We start from the raw sequence: 20,759 nt of genomic DNA, 5'->3' as shown, positions 1-20,759 counted from the left end.
TACTCATCATTCTGCACTGATCTGTGCCATGGTGACTTGCAGCAATCCTATGGGTGTGCAGGATCAGTCACACGCTGTGGGATCTCTGTTGGACTCACTTCTATGCACTCCCAGGGATGACTGTCCTGTGTGGTGAGATGCAGGAGTCTGCAACATGGTGCTATTGCACTGCATGGTGCAGGATGCCCTTACGGTGTGTAAAGGCCGCCGATGAGTGTGGCATGTGTTGTGGTATTTGGGCAGGTTTCCTGTTAGTCATGTTGTGTTAGGTGTCAGCTCTAAATCATCACTGTGTGGTTAGGTAGTCATGTGCCATGTCACTTGCCTTGGGGCACAGTGTTCTGTGAGGTGCACATCGTGCACTGGCGTGAACATTCCCACCCAGGTGAAGTAGGCATCTCCCCCACCCCCTTTCCCAGCCAGGTGAAGTAGGCATCTCCCCCCACCCTTTCCCAGCCAGGTGAAGTAGGCATCTCCCCCACCCCTTTCCAAGCCAGGTGAAGTAGGCATCTCCCCCACCCCCTTTCCCAGCCAGGTGAAGTTGGCAGCCAACATACTCACAGCCCAATGCACTGCCATGGCCCATTCAGGTTACTCACCAAGCAGCCAGGCACGTCGTCCGACATGTCGCTCCATGTAGCGTGGTAGTGTGGAGTTCCGCAGGACCAAGGAGTCATGAGTTGATCCGGGGTATCGGGCATTGCAATGTGTGATCGCTTTACTGGCATTACACACCATCTGGACGTTGATGGAGTGGTATTGCTTGCGGTTGCGAAACGGCACCTCCATGGCATGCGGGACCACCAATTCAACGTGGGTGCAGTCGAGGGCACCTATGCAATTTGGCATGCCTGCCAGTGCATGAAAGGTAACCTTTGTATCATATATCTCCTGGGGAGTCCGGGGTAGGGATATGTAGTCCCTTGTGTGGTTGAGGAGGGCATCGAGCACTTGGTTGAGTATCAGGGAAAATATGGGCTGTGAAATGCCATGCATGTGTCCGACTGTATGCTGGTAGGTGCCTGTGGCAAGGAAGTGGAGCACAGACACTACCTTCAGAAGAGGGGGGATGGCAATGCTGATTTCTATAAGGCTCACTATATCGTCATGTATCAGGTCCACTATGGTGATAATGGTGTCCCAGTCAAGCCGGTAGAGGGTATGGATCTGCTCTGGTGTGAGGTTGAAGGGGGTGGCTCTGATGCGGGGGATTGAGGGCTGGCGGCGTGGTAATGGTGGCTGCACCGATAGGGCATGCTGGGCCTGTCTCACCCTCCTTCTCCTCCTGTGCATCCTCTGTGGTGGGGGCTGTGGTTGTTGTTGTTGTAGTTGCTGCCTTGCAAGCAGGGCCTCCAGCTCCAGGAATGCTGCTACAATTGGTATCATCTTGATGTGGGAGGGGGTGTGGTGTGTGGGTGTGCTCTTTTTGTGCTGTGCAAGACTCCATTGCCTCCACCTGTGCTGATTGAGTGCACCTGTGCCTCTTGGAAACACTGCTCATGATTCTTAACACCTTCTCGACAATGTTGTTATTTACTCCATGCCGGTAAGGTACTTTGCGGCCTTGTGGATGCCGTTTTTTGCATGTCTGCATTACTTGGGATCAGCTCCGGTTTACGCCATGCCATTAATTTCGGCATGGAGTGTCGGGCGCGCACCACTAGACCGCTATTTACGACCTCGTACTTTACGGCGCCGTAAATAACAGTCTGGTAGGGCAGAATAGTCTGTAACGGGAAACTATGGCGGTAATCCTTTTCCGGCATCGTTTTCCCCTTAACTCCTAACTCGGAATGACCCCCATTGTCTCACTTTATGCGGACAATGGCCCTCATTCCGAGTAGGGCGGTAAGTATAGGCGATTACCGACATGGCGTAAAGAGCATGTCCGTGCTGGCACAAGACTTTAAAAATCGGCCTATTCCGACTCCGCGTGCACGCGCTTTGCGCCATGCCGGTAACGCACCTCACCGCCATGCCGTAAAAGGACCCCAAACGCCCTTACCGGCAACAAGCGCACCGTACATAACACTACCGACATAGAGAATTTAGCGGTAACCGTAAATAGCGGTCACCGCTATTTACGGTCACCGTTAAAAAACGGAACCGAAAAAAACATCATCGCACAGGAACAGGAAGGAGCACGGCGGCCATCTTTAAAATCACAATCCATTGCCATCCTCTCCATACAGGACCCCCAACCATACAGTGATCAGAGAAATAGGCTTGGGAGACCAGCATCATGCCCAAAGCATTAAAAAAGGGTGCTGCACGCATAAGAAAGGAGCGCTTTACCCAGGATGAGCTCCAGGTACTGGTCAACACTCTGCACGAACATGCAGACACTGTATTCAGCACTGATATGCGGAGGCCCACCGTCGTCAGGAAGAAAGAGATCTGGGCCTTGGTGGCACAGAGGGTGAGTGCTGTGGGAAACACCCCCCGCACCACCAAGGACTGCAGGAAATGTTGGGATGACCTCCGTCTCAGGGTGCGGGCCATCCTCTCGGCAAACCGAAGTCAGGCACTGGAGACAGGAAGAGGACCAGGTTCCCCCATCAAAATGATGCCATGGGAGGAAACGTGTGCGGCCATGATGGGCACAGAAGCCATTGAAGGTGTTGGAGAAATGGATTGCGGTGCAGTGTCATCCGCTGATGGAGGTGAGTGTCATGAGTCAAGACAGAACATGCATTACTAAAGTAAGTCACTGCCAAGGGCTGGGAAAGGTATCACGTTATGGTTGGGCAACCCCCCACTCCTCCCAATGAAATCATGCTGTAACAAGTGGGACCCAGGCCGATGTCAGGTGCAAGTCTGTAACCCATATGGGCCATACCACACAAAGAGGCCGAATCTGTGAGGCACACGGGGCAGTGATTGTAAACATTGTGAATGTGAGTCATCACAGTACTCCGCCAACATGAGTGACCCACACATCCGCATGCATTGACCATTCCAAGCCCAGATCATTGTCCCACTCACCACCCAAATGTCAACAAACCGCTGCAATCCCATTGTGATACCATAGGCATGTAGAAATGCTGAGCCCCAAATTATTGCTCATGCCGTCTCTCTCTCCCCCACCCACAGGCAGCGAGCATGACAGCGAGGACCAGGAAAGCACCGGGGCCAGTACCTCCAGGGGCAGAGTCAGGGGCCGCCACATACCTGCAAGCAGGAAGACGACACAGGCAACAGCACCTGCTCCAGCAACCCCCATGGAGGGTGCACAACCCCCACCCGCACCCCTACCCATGCCTGCAGTGCCGCTGGACACATGTCCCACGCTGCACTCTGATGAGTCCAGTGTGGCTGGTGAGAATGCAGCCATGTGCCTCCTCGATGTGCCAGACAGCCCCCCATCAATATCGGGAGCCAACGTGGAGGACACCATTGACATTGGCCATACCCCTGACACACCATCATACAGCCAGGTGGCACACAGCGACTCCGGGGAGAGTGAAACCCCAGGGCTCACAGGGCAAGGAGTACAACCTGCCTGTCCTGTATCTACTTCCCCTGCAGAATCTCTGTGAAGGCCTGCAGGCCCAATACCAAGCCTGCCAAGCACATCGGACACATCGGCCATGGATGTAGTGCGCTCCCAGTATCTCACAGGCCTCATTGAGGAGTTCATCAGGGACAATCGCGAATCAAGGGTGGAGTGGCGCAATGACCTTCATGCTCTGGGCGAGGTGATCAAAGCGAACACAAACCGGCTCTGCGACGGCCTTGGCCGGATCGCAGATGCCCTGGAAGCAGCACACCCCACACCACAGCCCCAGCGGGAGGAGCCACCTTCACAAAGCTCCTCCACCCAGACCAGCCCGGTCCGTCGTTCACTGCGTACATTGCGCCGCCACGACATGGATCCCCCTGGCTCTGGGAGTGCACATTGACCATCCCGGCACACACATGTGGCCTATGTTGCCCCAATTGAACTATTGTGGGGTTTTTGTGGGGGGAGGTGGAGGGGGGTGAGGGTGTGTGTGGGAGTTGTGGGGGAGGGGGAGAGGGGTGAGGTTGTGTGTGGGAGTTGGGGGGGAGGGGAGGTGGGTGAGGGTGTGTGTGGGAGTTGGGGGGTAGGGGGGTGAGGGTGTGTGTGGGAGTTGGGGGAGGGCGAGGGGGGTGGTGGTGTAGGTTTTTGTTGTACACGTTAGAACTTTATCATTCAATACACCGGTTGATCATCCAAAAAAAAGAGTGGACATTGATCATTGTGCATGTGTCTTTTAATGTTCCACAGTGCATGGTGTACATGTATCCCCACACCCAGTGCCTGATGTCCTGTCATCCTCACACCCTCAGCTGACTAGTGAGTCAGAAATATTGTCCGATCAATGATTGCCGCACGGCACATCCCTCCTGTGAATCGGCACCGTGATGCTGTCCTGCCGTTCTTTCATCCTCCCCCCTCATCATCATCTGGTGGTAGCAGTTCCACGTCAGGGGCAGTGGCACGTTCCGATGGATGCACATGTTGTGCAGCATTACACATGACATGGTGATCTTGGACACCTTCTCGTGGCTGTACATGAGTGCCCCACCCGACCGGCTGAGGCAGCGAAATCGTGCCTTCAACAGGCCGAAGGTCTGCTCGATCACCACCCGTGTACGGGTATGGGATCCATTGTAGTCCTCCTCGTGCCTGTTCTGTGGGTTTCCGACCGGGGTCATGAGCCACGGCTTCAAAGGGTAGCCAGCATCACCTGCATAAGGGTGGAATGAAGGTAAGTGTTTGTAAATTCATGGTGGAGAACTGTACTAGTCTTACATGGCAGCAGGTGATTACTGGCCAAACACACATGTTCCAGGATGCATTCACCCCATTACTGGCCCGGCTATGTGTCCTGTGCAATGGAATGATGGAGGGGGTAGCTTCTTCATGATGGGTTATGGTGTGCACTCACGTCTTGTTGCATGTGCATCGTATATGCATGCAACAGTGTTGGACTGCATTCATTGATGTGTTGTGCAAGTTTTAGTGACGGGGGGGTTGCCTGTAGTTAGTAGCATACGCATCATTCTGCACTGATCTGTGCCATGGTGACTTGCAGCAATCCTATGGGGGTGCAGGACCAGTCACACACTGTGGGATCCCTGTTGGACTCACTTCTATGCACTCCCAGGGATGACTGTCCTGTGTGGTGAGATGCAGGAGTCTGCGACATGGTGCTATTGCACTGCATGGTGCAGGATGCCCTTACGGTGTGTAAAGGGCGCTGATGAGTGTGGCATGTGTTGTGGTATTTGGGCAGGTTTCCTGTTAGTCATGTTGTGTTAGGTGTCGGCTCTAAATCATCACTGTGTGGTTAGGTAGTCATGTGCCGTGTCACTTGCCTTGGGGCACAGTGTTCTGTGAGGTGCACATCGTGCACTGGCGTGAACATTCCCACCCAGGTGAAGTAGGCATCTCCCCCACCCCCTTTCCCAGCCAGGTGAAGTAGGCACCCCCCCCCTTTCCCAGCCAGGTGAAGTAGGCATCCCCCCCTTTCCCAGCCAGGTGAAGTAGGCACCCCCCCCCCCTTTCCCAGCCAGGTGAAGTTGGCAGCCAACATACTCACAGCCCCAATGCACTGCCATGGCCCATTCAGGTTACTCACCAAGCAGCCAGGCACGTCGTCCGGCATGTCGCTCCATGTAGCGTGGTAGTGTGGAGTTCCGCAGGACCAAGGAGTCATGAGTTGATCCGGGGTATCGGGCATTGCAATGTGTGATGACTTTACTGGCATTACACACCATCTGGACGTTGATGGAGTGGCATTGCTTGCGGTTGCGATACGGCGCCTCCATGGCATGCAGGACCACCAATTCAACGTGGGTGCAGTCGAGGGCACCTATGCAATTTGGCATGCCTGCCAGTGCATGGAAGGCAACTTTTGTATCATATATCTCCTGGGAAGTCCGGGGTAGGGATATGTTGTCCCTTGTGTGGTTGAGGAGGGCATCCAGCACTTGGTTGAGTATCCGGGAAAATATGGGCTGTGAAATGCCATGCATGTGTCCGACTGTATGCTGGTAGGTGCCTGTGGCAAGGAAGTGGAGCACAGACACTACCTTCAGAAGAGGGGGGATGGCAATGCTGATTTCTATAAGGCTCACTATATCGTCATGTATCAGGTCCACTATGGTGATAATGGTGTCCCAGTCAAGCCGGTAGAGGGTATGGATCTGCTCTGGTGTGAGGTTGAAGGGGGTGGCTCTGATGCGGGGGATTGAGGGCTGGCGGCGTGGTAATGGTGGCTGCACCGGTAGGGCATGCTGGGCCTGTCTCACCCCCCTTCTCCTCCTGTGTATCCTCTGTGGTGGGGGCTGTGGTTGTTGTTGTTGCTATTGTTGTAGTTGCTGCCTTGCAAGCAGGGCCTCCAGCTCCAGGAATGCTGCTACAATTGGTATCATCTTTGTGTGGGAGGGGGTGTGGTGTGTGGGTGTGCTCTTTTTGTGCTGTGCCAGACTCCATTGCCTCCACCTGTGCTGATTGAGTGCACCTGTGCCTCTTGGAAACACTGCTCATGGTTTTTAACACCTTCTCGACAATGTTGTTATTTACTCCATGCCGGTAAGGTACTTTGCGGCCTTGTGGATGCCGTTTTTTGCATGTCCACATTACTTGGGATCAGCTCCGGTTTACGTCATGCCATTAATTTCAGCATGGAGTGTCGGGCGCGCGCCACTAGACCGCTATTTACGACCTCGTACTTTACGGCGCCGTAAATAACGGTCTGGTAGGGCAGAATAGTCCATAAAGGGAAACTATGGCGGTAATCCTTTTCCGGCATCGTTTTCCCCTTAACTCCTAACTCGGAATGACCCCCATTGTCTCACTTTATGCGGACAATGGCCCTCATTCCGAGTAGGGCGGTAAGTATAGGCGATTACCGGCATGGCGTAAAGAGCGTGTCCGTGCTGGCAAAAGACTTTAAAAATCGGCCTATTCCGACTCCGCGTGCACGCGCTTTGCGCCATGCCGGTAACGCACCTCTCCGCCATGCCGTAAAAGGGCCCCAAACGCCCTTACCGGCAACAAGCGCACCGTACATAACACTACCGACATAGAGAATTTAGCGGTAACCGTAAATAGCGGTCACCGCTATTTACGGTCACCGTTAAAAAACGGAACCGAAAAAAACATCATCGCACAGGAACAGGAAGGAGCACGGCGGGCATCTTTAAAATCACAATCCATTGCCATCCTCTCCATACAGGACCCCCAGCCATACAGTGATCAGAGAAATAGGCTTGGGAGACCAGCATCATGCCCAAAGCATTAAAAAAGGGTGCTGCACGCATAAGAAAGGAGCGCTTTACCCAGGATGAGCTCCAGGTACTGGTCGACACTCTGCACGAACATGCAGGCACTGTATTCAGCAGTGATATGCGGAGGCCCACCGTCGTCAGGAAGAAAGAGATCTGGGCCCTGGTGGCACAGAGGGTGAGTGCTGTGGGAAACACCCCCCGCACCACCAAGGACTGCAGGAAACTTTGGGATGGCCTCCCTCTCAGGGTGCGGGCCATCCTCTCGGCAAACCGAAGTCAGGCACCGGAGACAGGAGGAGGACCAGGTTCCCCCATCAAAATGATGCCATGGGAGGAAACGTGTGCGGCCATGATGGGCACAGAAGCCATTGAAGGTGTTGGAGAAATGGATTGCGGTGCAGTGTCATCCGCTGATGGAGGTGAGTGTCATGAGTCAAGACAGAACATGCATTACTAAAGTAAGTCACTGCCAAGGGCTGGGAAAGGTATCACGTTATGGTTGGGCAACCCCTCCCTCCCCCCAATGAAATCATGCTGTAACAAGTGGGACCCAGGCCGATGTCAGGTGCAAGTCTGTAACCCATATGGGCCATACCACACAAAGAGGCCGAATCTGTGAGGCACACGGGGCAGTGATTGTAAACATTGTGAATGTGAGTCATCACAGTACTCCGCCAACATGAGTGACCCACACATCCGCATGCATTGACCATTCCAAGCCCAGATCACTGTCCCACTCACCACCCAAATGTCAACAAACCGCTGCAATCCCATTGTGATACCATAGGCATGTAGAAATGCTGAGCCCCAAATTATTGCTCATGCCGTCTCTCTCCCCCCCCCCCACAGGCAGCGAGCATGACAGCGAGGACCAGGAAAGCACTGGGGCCAGTACCTCCAGGGGCAGAGTCAGGGGCCGCCGCATACCTGCAAGCAGGAAGACGACACAGGCAACACCACCTGCTCCAGCAACCCCCATGGAGGGTGCACAACCCCCACCCGCACCCCTACCCATGCCTGCAGTGCCGCTGGACACATGTCCCACGCTGCACTCTGATGAGTCCAGTGTGGCAGGTGAGAATGCAGCCATGTGCCTCCTCGATGTGCCAGACAGCCCCTTATCAATATCGTGAGCCAATGTGGAGGACACCATTGACATTGGCCATACCCCTGACACACCATCATACAGCCAGGTGGCACACAGCGACTCCGGGGAGAGTGAAACCCCAGGGCTCACATGGCAAGGAGTACAACCTGCCTGTCCTGTATCTACTTCCCCTGCAGAATCTCTGCGAAGGCCTGCAGGCCCAATACCAAGCCTGCCAAGCACATCGGACACATCGGCCATGGATGTAGTGTGCTCCCAGCATCTCACAGGCCTCATTGAGGAGTTCATCAGGGACAATCGCGAATCAAGGGTGGAGTGGCGCAATGACCTTCATGCTCTGGGCGAGGTGATCAAAGCGAACATAAACCGGCTCTGCGACGGCCTTGGCCGGATCGCAGATGCCCTGGAAGCAGCACACCCCACACCACAGCCCCAGCGGGAGGAGCCACCTTCACAAAGCTCCTCCACCCAGACCAGCCCGGTCCGTCGTTCACTGCGTACATTGCGCCGCCACGACATGGATCCCCCTGGCTCTGGGAGTGCACATTGACCATCCTGGCACACACATGTGGCCTATGTTGCCCCAATTTAACTATTGCGGGGTTGTTGTGGGGGGAGGTGGAGGGGGGTGAGGGTGTGTGTGGGAGTTGTGGGGGAGTGGGAGGGGGGTGAGGTTGTGTGTGGGAGTTGGGGGAGAGGGGGAGGGGGGTGAGGGTGTGTGTGGGAGTTGGGGGGGAGGGGGGTGAGGGAGTGTGTGGGAGTTGGGGGGAGGGTGTGTGTGGGAGTTGGGGGAGGGTGAGGGGGTGGTGGTGTAGGTTTTTGTTGTACACGTTAGAACTTTATCATTCAATACACCGGTTGATCATCCAAAAAAAAAGAGTGGACATTGATCATTGTGCAGGTGTCTTTTAATGTTCCACAGTGCATGGTGTACATGTATCCCCACACCCAGTGCCTGATGTCCTGTCATCCTCACACCCTTAGCTGACTAATGAGTCAGAAATATTGTCCGATCAATGATTGCCGCACGGCACATCCCTCCTGTGCATCGGCACCGTGGTTCTTTCATCCTCCCCCCTCATCATCATCTGGTGGTAGCAGTTCCACGTCAGGGGGCAGTGGCACGTTCCGATGGATGCACATGTTGTGCAGCATTACACATGACATGGTGATCTTGGACACCTTCTCGTGGCTGTACATGAGTGCCCCCGGCTGAGGCAGCGAAATCGTGCCTTCAACAGGCCGAAGGTCTGCTCTATCACCACCCGTGTACGGGTATGGGATCTATTGTAGTCCTCCTCGTGCCTGTTCTGTGGGTTGCCGACCGGGGTCATGAGCCACGGCTTCAAAGGGTAGCCAGCATCACCTGCATAAGGGTGGAATGAAGGTAAGTGTTTGTAAATTCATGGTGGAGAACTGTACTAGTCTTACATGGCAGCAGGTGATTACTGGCCAAACAAACATGTCCCAGGATGCATTCACCCCATTACTGGCCCGGCTTTGTGTCCTGTGCAAGGGAATGATGGAGGGGGTAGCTTCTTCATGATGGGTTATGGTGTGCACTCACGTCTTGTTGCATGTGCATCGTATATGCATGCAACAGTGTTGGACTGCATTCATTGATGTGTTGTGCAAGTTTTGGTGACGGGGGGTTGCCTGTAGTTAGTAGCATAAGCATCATTCTGCACTGATCTGTGCCATGGTGACTTGCAGCAATCCTATGGGGCTGCAGGACCAGTCACACGCTGTGGGATCCCTGTTGGACTCACTTCTATGCACTCCCAGGGATGACTGACCTGTGTGGTGAGATGCAGGAGTCTGCGACATGGTGCTATTGCACTGCATGGTGCAGGATGCCCTTACGGTGTGTAAAGGGCGCCAATGAGTGTGGCATGTGTTGTGGTATTTGGGCAGGTTTCCTGTTAGTCATGTTGTGTTAGGTGTCGGCTCTAAATCATCACTGTGTGGTTAGGTAGTCATGTGCCGTGTCACTTGCCTTGGGGCACAGTGTTCTGTGAGGTGCACATCGTGCACTGGGGTGAACATTCCCACCCAGGTGAAGTAGGCATCTCCCCCACCCTCTTTCCCAGCCAGGTGAAGTAGGCATCCCCCCCCTTTCCCAGCCAGGTGAAGTAGGCACCCCCCCCTTTCCCAGCCAGGTGAAGTAGGCATCCCCCCCTTTCCCAGCCAGGTGAAGTTGGCAGCCAACATACTCACAGCCCCAATGCACTGCCATGGCCCATTCAGGTTGCTCACCAAGCAGCCAGGCACGTCGTCCGGCATGTCGCTCCATGTAGCGTGGTAGTGTGGAGTTCCGCAGGACCAAGGAGTCATGAGTTGATCCGGGGCATCGGGCATTGCAATGTGTGATGGCTTTACTGGCATCACACACCATCTGGACGTTGATGGAGTGGTATTGCTTGCGGTTGCGATACGGCACCTCCATGGCATGCGGGACCACCAATTCAACGTGGGTGCAGTCGAGGGCACCTATGCAATTTGGCATGCCTGCCAGTGCATGGAAGGCAACTTTTGTATCATATATCTCCTGGGAAGTCCGGGGTAGGGATATGTAGTCCCTTGTGTGGTTGAGGAGGGCATCCAGCACTTGGTTGAGTATCCGGGAAAATATGGGCTGTGAAATGCCATGCATGTGTCCGACTGTATGCTGGTAGGTGCCTGTGGCAAGGAAGTGGAGCACAGACACTACCTTCGAAGAGGGGGGATGGCAGTGCTGATTTCTATAAGGCTCACTATATCGTCATGTATCAGGTCCACTATGGTGGTAATGGTGTCCCAGTCAAGCCGGTACAGGGTGTGGATCTGCTCTGGTGTGAGGTTGAAGGGGGTGGCTCTGATGCGGGGGGTTAGGGGCTGGCGGTGTGGTAATGGTGGCTGCACCGGTAGGGGTGCTGGGCCTGTCTCACCCTCCTTCTCCTCCTGTGTATCCTTTGTGGTGGGGGCTGTGGTTGTTGTTGCTGTTGTTGTAGTTGCTGCCTTGCAAGCAGGGCCTCCAGCTCCAGGAATGCTGCTGCAATTGGTATCATCTTGGTGTGGGAGGGGATGTGGTGTGTGGGTGTGCTCTTTTTGTGCTGTGCCAGACTCCATTGCCTCCACCTGTGCTGATTGAGTGCACCTGTGCCTCTTGGAAATACTGCTCATGGTTCTTAACACCTTCTCGGCGATGTTGTTATTTACTCCATGCCGGTAAGGTATTTTGCGGCCTTGTGGAGGCCGTTTTTTGCATGTCCGCATTACTTGGGATCATCTCCGGTTTACGCCATGCCGCTAATTTCGGCATGGAGTGTCGGGCGCGCGCCACTAGACTGCTATTTACGACCTCGTACTTTACGGCGCCGTAAATAACGGTCTGGTAGGGCAGAATAGTCTGTAACGGGAAACGATGGCGGTAATCCTTTTCCGGCATCGTTTTCCCCTTAACTCCTAACTCGGAATGACCCCCAGACTCTGTTACTGCATTAATTGAGGCTCTAATAGCGCTAGTACTCTGGGCACCCCTTTGCTTGGACAGGTAGCAACACCCACCCTCCTGGCGCGTTTGCAAACAATACATGAGGTATGTCAGAAATATACAGGAATAGAATGCTATAGAAGGATCTGCATGCCCATTCTGCAGATTGGACAAATGGTAGTGTGGACAGTTTGTGGTTCAAGACATTTTGCACAGAAGTAGAACTGGACAGGAAGCACTGTGACGAATGCAAAAATAGCAGAATTTAGCAGGGCATACCAGTGCACGTTTCCATAAGAGCACAGTATTCACATGGTGAGCAATACACTAGTTTTGTTAGTACATGGAGGGAAGCGAATATCCGGGCTACATAAAGCATGTGAAAACTTGAAATTAAACAATTTGAGCAGGGTGAAATACATTTGGGAGGTACACGTATGCCTAAATGTTAAATTGGTCTCTAGGAATTGTGATGAATCGTGCAGAGTCCTTAAAGTAACCCTGCTAAAGTTTCCTCCCTGATTCGCAAGGCTTCGGCCTCAGCTTCTTGCTAGACCTCCGTAAACAATGACAGGTTAATCCTTGTAGCTGGTACCGCCAAAGGGCATATCGGTCCCGGGGGATCACCCCACATCAGCGTAATGGACATCCATCCATTTAGGCGTATGTGCCACTGCTGGTTGAAGAAACCGTCACTCGGCATATGGAAATGATGAGATTTGCAGAAAGGAAGAATGTAGCTGTGTAGAAAACAGAATAAAAATATATTTTAGTAGCCGTTCTTTATTCAAATGTATCCATTTACTTTTTAATTCTGCGCCGGGTGAAACCTAACAACCAACACAAACCACAAACAATGGACACACACAAACATTGGGGAAAGTTGCAGTCTACGATGTGCTTGAGAGGTTAGCGCTGTGGAGTATGTTTAGCTCCCAATGGGATGCGGAAGCTGACGGAAAAATTCGAACAGCACATAGAGGGCATTATAATGGAATATTAGCAATGAACTTGGGGTTGGTGGAACCAAGACGTGGACTCCATGCTCACTGTGCTCAGATAGCTCCACCTCACTGATGAGGCACAACAAGGCTGAAACACATGTATGGGGTTGCTGTAGGTTCTCAATTTGAGAGAATTGGCATAGCATTTTGGTGTTGGACTGCCCATGTGCACGGGATAAAGACAAATATGCAAATGTTTTTTTCCCATCGGTGAAAGGTACATTGAGCTAAAGGCGATGGCTATGGACACTCAAAGTGTCATAAAAACACATACCAGTTTATCATGCCATGTTCTTTCTAGAGAGGGGCGCCTGCTACCCAATAAACTTGGCTTTAGTCAAACGTACATGATATTTGGTATTTCGAGTCCGGGCATGCCCGATATAGGAGCTGTAATGACAAGAAAGATGAAAGAGGGAGAGAATCCGTTGCTTTACATTTAAAGTTTTCAAGATGCTTGGACAATTGAAACTCGCGAGGCTTGGGGGAAGTCTATACCTGTATTTTACCATATATTATTCCATGGGCTGCCAGATCAGGTACAGAAGCAGCTCAAGAAATTAGTGGGGATTGAAGCTAAATCATGGTTAGAAATCCAGTTAACCATTGCGGTGGCGGTCTCCCCATCTGGCCATATTGCATGTTCTGGTTACCGTTTTGCATATTCTGAAAACCTCCCAGATTATTCTGCCAATTCCCTTGATTGCCTTGCCAACCTCTTCCTCGATATCCCCTTCCTCGTGGAGCATATTTTGTCTGATCAAACTGTCTTTGGTAATTCATTGGTGGCATGTTTACTGCCTGCTGCAAATTTGGTTCACCTACGCTAGTTAACATTGCCCATTCAATAGCGTACTTGGACAGTTTTTTCTGAACTCATTTTGCTTCCTCATCTTTTCGCGTATCATCCTTTTTGCGATTCTTTTCCTGCAGGAGTCTGCAATAATGTGCAATGCTTAACTGGATTTCCAACCATGATTTAGATTCAATCCCCACTAATTTTTTGAACTGCTTCTGTACCTGATCTGGCAGCCCTTGGAATAATATATGGTAAAATACAGGTATAGACTTCCCCGAAGCCTCGCGACCGCCACCCATATGTTGGACATGTGGAATGACAGGGAACATAGCTTGAATGTGTAGAAGCTAGGGAGGGAGCAAAATGATCAGTTTTCTAAAAAGGGAATGCCAAGTCCACGTGCATATTCGCAGCAGAACGGCAATGGATTTACACATGGTCAAACAGTGCAGCAGCAAGCGCCGAGAGTACAGCAAGGCTTGCATTCACAGCAAATGACAGATAATCAACCGCAAGGACAATCGCAGCAATCTCCGATGCAATTTCAGCAGAACACAAACACAGAACCGCAAATGACACGTAGAATAGGAGGTGTCACTGTTGATGGAGGAACTCCATTCACGAGGGATGGAGTGAGACTGTAACCGAAATAGGACAGCTCACTGGGAGACCTGATGTTTTCAGTCCTATCTGTAACGCCGAATTCTCATGAGGAACTGAGGATAGACGTAAATATAGGCGGCAAAGCTTTTCTTTCTTAGTGGACACAGGTGCAACATGCTCGTGTTTACGTGAGGGCAAATTTTCAATGTCTGGCAATGCGATGAATACTCAGGGCTTTACAGGAGCCACAAGCTAAGTTCCTTTTACAGAAGAAATACCAGTCTCCATAGGAGAGTACGATATGAAGGTGCCACTGCTTTATTTGAGCCAAACACCTGTCAACATGTTAGACCGAGATTTGATGACAAAAATGAATATGAACATTTCGTTTACAGACAAAGGCATAATATGGTCAACACTGGGAATGCATTATGTAAACGCGTGCGAGATGATCATGGCATTCGCAGGGCAAATAGCGCCTACAGTGATACTGCTCGAACCCGAGGTGTTCCATTATAGAATACATATTCTGATAACATTGCTGCCAGGCCTAGTAGGCAGAACGATGAGAATACCAGATGAGTTTCTATTTAGGTCTCATATACCCATGGACGAAGAGGAAGAGCACATTTTCCCTTAGACATAGAAGCAGCTATAGTCCAAGGAAATATGGCTTTGCTTGATGCAACGGATGATAAAGGTAGACGATGGAGCACAATAATTGCCATTGAGGAAGGTTGCAGAGACTGAGGTCCCTGATGAGTAATTGTTTGGAGATTACCTATCTGGCGATTAAGAGAGAAGTTCCGCAGGGAATGATGCTAGCAAAGAAGCGTCCTGAATATTTTGATGAAGCTATGTCAAAAGAGCCAGTTTTATTATGGACCACTTGCTCCTATGACGTAGGCTTACTGAAAGAGGTTGAAGAAGTGAAGATTAAATTGAAACCAGGAGCAATTTTACCTCGAGCACAGCAAAATCCCATGTCTCGAGAGGCAGATGAAGGCATTTTCAAGACGATTTCCGCCATGATGGACCAAGGTATTTTAGTGACGTCAGAGTCACCATGTAATACGTCAGTTTATCCTATCAAGAAATCTAAGGTGGGGGTCTTGGAGACTAATACAAGATCATAGGCCGATAAATCAAATTGTAGAAGCCAAGTTCCCTTTAGTCCCTAACCCATCTACAATTCTATGTAATATACCCGTCGATGCACAATATTTCACAGTGATTGACTTGAAAAATGTGTTTTTCTTAATCCCATTGCACAAGGACTCACAAGATTTGACATCATTCACCTTTAGACAAGTGCTATTAAAGTCTGCTGATGTGAGTCCCCATCAATTTTTAACAGAGTCCTCCAGATGGACTTGAGCAATATTGCTTTAGAAAGCGTTGTGCTGCAATACGTAGATGACATTTTAGTTTGCAGCACCTCAGAGGAAGAGTGCAGACGCGATTCTGTTCAGCTGATGATTATACTTGCTGACAAAGGATATAAGGTTGACAAGGAAAAGTTACAATATTGTCAACAAGAAGTGTTGTACATAGGCCAATTGATTTCACATGAGGGAAAGAAGGTTAGCCCTGAAAGAGCTGAGGCCATTTTAAAAACAGGTAAGCCACTGTCATGGCCACAGGCCCCAGAACACAAAAACCACACCATCTAGTGATGGGGGCAACGGGTCACTTGACTCACTTATGTCCCTTTGGGACTCATAAACACAGGGGCCCTGGCTGGACTCAGTATAGCGATGTGAGCAGTAACACTTTATTTCAGTGCAGGAGTGCTTTTACTTTATTTCAGTCCAGGAGTGCTTTTATTTTACAAGAACTTTCCAGGAGCTGAAAGCCTTTATTCCAGAGAACATCCTCATGTGCTGACTCATCGGGTGTGGCAGGGTGTGGCAGGCAGGCTGAACATGGTGGGCGTGGCTTCAGAAGCTCAGCTATATAAGCTGCTCCATCCTTTAGGCCGGTGCTTCGCGTTACTGTGCACTTGCGTGAAACGTGACGCTCACCGCCGCTTGGACCAGTTTATTTACCTTTGAAACCAGGCATTCTCCTGCATACTCACCTCCAGAAAAACGGTGCTTCATCGCTTCATCTGCAGACTCATCTCCTGACATCCAGTGATCTTGATCCTGACGCCGCAGCACCGCACTCTGCATCCACGAACTCGGTCCCTGTGAAGAAGAAGAAAGACAAGGTTAGAACATGCGTCCTAGGGCCGCGCCGCATTTGAACCCAGCGTGCCCCCTAGTTAACAACTTACCAGCTACTGTACCGCTGCAGCTTCATTCCTCATTCTCTCCGGCTGCTGCCTCGAGCTCCGCAGCATCTGCCGGGCTGGCAACATCACCTGCAAGGGAAGAAAGCAAAAGAGCAAACATCAAAAGTGGAACGAACAGCAATACAAGACAACAAACTTTACAATACAACAAAAACAGACGAGGAAAGGTAAAGGCAAACAGGAACACTTACCTGAAGTATAGTGGCTTAGTTGCAGCAGGACTGGACTACCACATGCAAGAGACCAGTGAAGGAACTCGGTCCAGAGCATACAAGCGCCCCTGCCAGAAGCAGCAGGACGGAGTGCACGCCAAAACTAATCAACAGGTGAGCTTTCTAGGGACAGCGCATCCCACGGGTACCACGGTTTGGGAGAAGGGGTCTGGAAGGGGATCAGGTGCACTAGCTGGTATATTCACACCCCTATTCTCCACGCAGGAGCAGTCCCGACCAGCATCACCTATTACCACCAGTCACCACATAAGCGGAGAGGGCAAAGTCGGACCCGAGTGACCTCATCCCCGGGAGAGCTGCAACCGTGCCCCAAGGCCTCTGCAGAGACCAGGTGAACGTAACAGCCACACACGATAAAACAGATGCAGAGTTTTCTGGGATTATGCAATTATGTCAGGGCATGGGTCTTTGACTACAGTTCATATACACAGCCTCTCTTACAGGCCTTGAAGAAAGCACAGGCAATGAAAGAAAAAATTGTGTGGACTGAGGCAATGGAAGACGGGTTTGATTAATTAAAAAAGGCAATCTGCACAGCTACAGTTCTAGGGATCCACAATTATGCAGAAGAATTATTTTTGTTCTCGCATACAGATGGTACTTTTATGACAGCAGTACCCACACAGAGAACCACATTGGGGTACAAACCCTTTGCATATTACAGTGTAATTTTGGACCCAGTAATGAGAGGTCACTTTCCATGCGAACAAAGTTTGGCAGCCACCACGTTCGCCATAGAAAAGGCCACAAGCATAGTGATGGGATGTTCTATGACGTTATTTGTTAAACACACACTATTTGCTATTTTGGAAAAACCGAAAGGCACATTGACTTCTCAAAGGGCTTCTGCCTATGAGGTAGTCATATCCAATCCAGCGCTTAAAGTAGTTCGATGTAAAGTCATGAAACCAGCTATGTTTATAGCTGAGCCTATCACAGAAGGAGAACCTGTACACGATTGCGCGAACTATGAAGAGTTCTGTGATGAGCTCCCTAGAGTAAAGGAGAATGCACTCGCCGGGGGAGAGATTGTTTTCATTGACAAGTCCTCAAGAATCAATCAAAATGATGGGCAAAGATATACAGGCGCCGCTGTAGTGACAAATTTGGCAAATGGAGAATTTCGAGTGCTTGTGAGTACTCGATTGCCATCTCATTATTCAGCACAAGCTGCAGAATTATGGGCTTTGATACTCGCAGTCGAGAATCACGCAGACCAGGAAGTAACAGTGTACAGCGACTATGCCTATGTGACGTTGATGGTGCACGCAGGATTAGCATGCTGGAAAAGGAGGGGCTACCTGCGAGCGGATGGCACACCAGTGAAGCATGCAGCCTTATTGGACAGGCTCATTACGGCACTACAACTCCCAGTGGGCATAGTAGTCGTTAAATGCGCAGCTCACACAAAAGGGACAGATTTTTATCTTGCGCGGAAATCAAGCAGCAGACGCTGAAGCCGAACACATAGCAAATACAGATATAGAAATGATGAATGTAGAAATGTGTGAAGTGAATTAAAGGATGAGTTTAATGATGTCAAACAGTGCAGCAGCAAGCGCCGAGAGTACAGCAAGGCTTGCATTCACAGCAAATGACAGATAATCAACCGCAAGGACAATCGCAGCAATCTCCGATGCAATTTCAGCAGAAGACAAACACAGAACCGTAAATGACGCGTAGAATAGGAGGTGACACTGTTGTTGGAGGAACTCCATTCACGAGGGATGGAGTGAGACTGTAACCGAAATAGGACAGCTCACTGGGAGACCTGATGTTTTCAGTCCTATCTGTAACGCCGAATTCTCATGAGGAACTGAGGATAAACGTAAATATAGGCGGCAAAGCTTTTCTTTCTTAGTGGACATAGGTGCAACATGCTCGTGTTTACGTGAGGGCAAATTTTCAATGTCTGGCAATGCGATGAATACTCAGGGCTTTACAGGAGCCACAAGCTAAGTTCCTTTTACAGAAGAATTACCAGTCTCCATAGGAGAGTATGATATGAAGGTGCCACTGCTTTATTTGAGGCAAACACCTGTCAACATGTTAGAACGAGATTTGATGACAAAAATGAATATGAACATTTCGTTTACAGACAAAGGCATAATATGCTCAACACTGGGAATGCATTATGTAAACGCGTGCGAGATGATCATAGCATTCGCACGGCAAATAGCGCCTAGAGTGATACTGCTCGAACCCGAGGTGTTCCATTATAGAATACATATTCTGATAACATTGCTGCCAGGCCTAGTAGGCAGAACGATGAGAATACCAGATGAGTTTCTATTTAGGTCTCAGATACCCATGGACGAAGAGGAAGAGCACATTTTTCCCTTAGACATAGAAGCAGCTATAGTCCAAGGAAATATGGCTTTGCTTGATGCAACGGATGATAAAGGTAGACGATGGAGCACAATAATTGCCATTGAGGAAGGTTGCAGAGTGATTGAGGTCCCTGATGAGTAATTGTTTGGAGTTACCTATCTGGCGATTAAGAGAGAAGTTCCACAGAGAATGATGCTAGCAAAGAAGCGTCCTGAATATTTTGATGAAGCTATTGCAAAAGAGCCAGTTTTATTATGGACCACTTGCTCCTATGATGTAGGCTTAGTGAAAGGGGTTGGGGAAGTGATGATCAGAGTCACCATGTAATACGTCAGTTTATCCTATCAAGAAATCTAAGGGGGGGTCTTGGAGACTAATACAAGATCATAGGCCGATAAATCAAATTGTAGAAGCCAAGTTCCCTTTAGTCCCTAACCCATCTACAATTCTATGTAATATACCCAGCTATGTTTATAGCTGAGCCAATCACAGAAGGAGAACCTGTACACGATTGCGCGAACTATGAAGAGTTCTGTGAGGAGCTCCCTAGAGTAAAGGAGAATGCACTCGCAGGGGGAGAGATTGTTTTCATTGACGAGTCCTCAAGAATCAATCAAAATGATGGGCAAAGATATACAGGCGCCGCTGTAGTGAAACATTTGGCAAATGGAGAATTTCGAGTGCTCGTGAGTACTCGATTGCCATCTCATTATTCAGCACAAGCTGCAGAATTATGGGCTTTGATACCCGCAGTCGAAAATCACGCAGACCAGGAAGTAACAGTGTACAGCGACTCTGCCTACGTGACGTTGATGGTGCACGCAGGATTAGCATGCTGGAAAAGGAGGGGCTACCTGCGAGCGGATGGCACACCAGTGAAGCATGCAGCCTTATTGGACAGGCTCATTAAGGCACTACAACTCCCAGTGGGCATAGCAGTCGTTAAATGCGCAGCTCACACAAAAGGGACAGATTTTTATCTTGCGCGGAAATCAAGCAGCAGACGCTGAAGCCGAACACATAGCAAATACAGATATAGAAATGATGAATGTAGAAATGTGTGAAGTGAATTAAAGGATGAGTTTAATGATGACAGTGAGTGAGGGATATAACTATATGCCTAAAACATAGATAGTGGAGCTCCAAGGAGAGGCACCGCAAGAGGAAAAGAATTTGTGGAAGCGAAGAGGGTGTTCTTTAAACCCCTCTGAAGCATTGTGGCGACAAGACAGCACTGGTAAACCAGTGATGCCTATAGCCTTATTAAGAGTAGCTCTAGAACAGCTACACTACCAAGCGCATACAACTAGGGAGAATCTTGCTGTAACCATTGCTGAGGATTGGTTCGTACTGAACCTAATGGAGCATGTTGCATTTTTTATGGTAAATTGTATTGTTTGCCAACAATTCACGGCTGGGCATACACTGCGCATAGTAAGGGGAGTCATTCGAAGACCTAATGGCCCTTTTCAGCACTTGCATGTCAACTATGTCAACATGATACAAGTATGTAATCGATACAGATACCTACTTGTTGTAGTGTGTCCTTTTTCTAGATGGATAGAGGCGGGTCCATGCACACACCCAGACTCTACCTGTGCAGCTAAGTTCTTAGTACGAGAAGTGTTTCCTAGATGGGGAATGTGCAAGCTA

At 50.2% G+C, this 20,759-nt stretch overlaps 1 protein-coding gene across 3 annotated transcripts in view; it reads left to right on the top strand.

Moving 5' to 3' along the window:
• Positions 1–20,759, top strand: part of CADM3 (cell adhesion molecule 3) — a 1,437,124-nt gene that overhangs the window by 286,851 nt on the left and 1,129,514 nt on the right. The gene's annotated exons all lie outside the window — the stretch shown is intronic.

The sequence above is a fragment of the Ambystoma mexicanum genome, chromosome 1q (assembly GCF_040938575.1).
Source record: "Ambystoma mexicanum isolate Mex_15411 chromosome 1q, UKY_AmexF1_1, whole genome shotgun sequence".
NCBI lineage: Eukaryota > Metazoa > Chordata > Amphibia > Caudata > Ambystomatidae > Ambystoma > Ambystoma mexicanum.
The sequence above is the reverse complement of the archived record's forward strand: the minus strand, read 5'-3'. Positions and strand labels throughout refer to the sequence as shown.